Raw genomic sequence first — 2405 nt, 5'->3', positions numbered from 1 at the left:
AATATTTTTATGGGTTACAACATTTACTGCTGAATTGTTATTATATGCCTTATTTATTCAGTATCTTTTCTATTTATTTTTTTTACGTTTATTTTTAATTGGAGGATAATTGTTTTACAATGCTGTGTTGGTTTCTGCCACACAACAATGTGAATCAGTCGTAAGTTTACATATACACTTTCCTCTTGAGCTTCCCTCCCACCTCACCCCTATCTTCACAGTATTGAGTGTTCCAATCCATGATATAGTTCTCCATTTTTTAAGATCTTCTTTAATTTCTCTAAGCAATGTTTTGCACTTTTAAATGTATAGATCTTGCACGTATTTTACCAATTTTATACCTAAACAAATCATACTTTATGGAATTATTTTTTAACTTTCTACTTTACTTTGGAGTATAACCCACTAACAATGTTGTGATAGTTTCAGAGCGATAGGAAAAGGACTCAGGCATACGAGTACATGTATCCATTCTTCCCCAAACTCCCCTCCCATTCAGGCTGTCACATTACACTGAGCACAGTTCCCTGTTGCAATTATTAATGATATTTCATTTCAACTGCAATTGTCTGTTGCCATTATACAGAATTATTACACTGCTTATAACCTTCAGTACAATGTTGAATAAAAGTGGTGAGAGTAAATATTCTTGCTTCCTTCCTAAACTTAGGAAGAAAGCATTTAGTCTTTCACAATTAAATTTGATTGTTGGCTACAGTTTTCCCATAGCTGTCCTTCATCAATTTGAAGAAATTCCCTTTTGTTCCAGGTTTGCTGAGAAGTTGTATTAATGTCATGGATGTTGTTGTGTCAAAAGACCTTTCCGTGTCTATTGAGATGATCATATATTTTTTCTTTTTTTAGTCTACTAATATGATGAATTATATTAATTGAGTTTTTTAATGTTAAATCAGTTTTGCATTCTTGGGATAAGAGATACTTTGTCAAGATACATTATCCTGTTTATATATTGCTGACTTAAATTTGATAAAAACTATGGTAAGAATTTTGCATTTATCATAAGGGATATCAGTCTCTAGTTTTCTTTTTTTGTTATTTTATTCATTTTATTTTTTTGGTTGTGCTAGGTCTTCATTGCTGCATGTGAGCTTTCTCTAGTTGCAGCCCGTGGGGGCTGCTCTTCGTTGTGGTACATAGGCTTCTCATTGCAGTGGCTTCTCTTGTTGCAGAGCACAGGCTCTAAGGCTCAGTGGTTGTGGCGTAAGGGCACAATTGCTCCGAGGCACATAGAATCATCCTGGACCACGGACCAAACCTTTGTCCCCTGAATTGGCAGGCAGACTGCCACCCACTGTACCACCAGGGAAGTCCCCAGTTTTCTTTTATTGTAATGTTTTTGTCCCGTTTCAGCATCAGAAGAAAAAAGAAGAAAAGGTCCATATAGTCAAAGCTATGGTTTTCCCAGTAGTCATGTATGGATGTGAGAGTTGGATCATCAAGAAGGCTGAGCATCAAAGAATTGAAGCTTTTGAACTGTGGTGTTGGAGAAGACTCTTGAAAGTTCAAGGAGATAGAACCAGTCAATCCTAAAGGAAATCAACCCTGAAGATTCATTGGAAGGACTGATGCTGAAGCTGAAGCTCCAATACTTAGGCTACCTGATGTGAAGAGGCGACTCATTGGATAAGACCCTGATCCCAGGAAAGACTGAAGGCAGGAGGAGGAGACAACAGAGGATGAGATGGTTCGGTAGCATCATCGACTCAATGAACATAAGTTTGAGCAAACTCCAGGAGATGGTGAAGGACAGGGAAGGCTCGCATGCTGCAGTTCATGGGGTCACAAAGAGTCAAACACAACTGAGCGACTGAAAAACAACAACATGACTGTGTAAGTTTGTTAAAACTTGTCAAAATGAGGTTCCCAAGTTGATGCATTTTATTGTATATACTCAGTCTCAATGAAGCTTTTTTGCCCCTGGCTTGAGGATGGTTAAACAGATAATGGGATAGACTGTGGTGGACATTTCCTTGGTTTTAGCTGTTACAATTGAGGGAAGAAGAAAAACTGGGAGTGGATTGTATTACGATGAGAAAAGAGGCACCGTTGACATTACCTCTGATGAGGGTTCCCTCTTTTTTTTTTTTTGGCCATGTGGCAAATTTAACTTTAGCTGCCCTTAAGGTCCCCTGGAACAAATCATTGACCCGACGAGTCTTAATAATTCATCGCCTTACTTTCAAGTCACAGTTTAACTTGGTACCTCTAAAAAAGTTATAAACACTAGTTTTTAGTTCGGGTGACTTAAGGCCACAGCAGAACCAGGAACTGATGAACTGAGAAGACAAAGAACAGCCTGTCTCCTCCCCCCTGCACCAAAAACCTGGAAATAGTTTGTGGGAGCAACAGGCCTCCACTCCCAGGCCCCTGCGAGGTCCTACCCC

The sequence above is a fragment of the Bos indicus genome, chromosome 29 (genome assembly GCF_029378745.1).
Source record: "Bos indicus isolate NIAB-ARS_2022 breed Sahiwal x Tharparkar chromosome 29, NIAB-ARS_B.indTharparkar_mat_pri_1.0, whole genome shotgun sequence".
In the NCBI taxonomy this organism is placed as follows: Eukaryota; Metazoa; Chordata; class Mammalia; order Artiodactyla; family Bovidae; genus Bos; species Bos indicus.
This window is presented reverse-complemented; position numbering follows the sequence as displayed.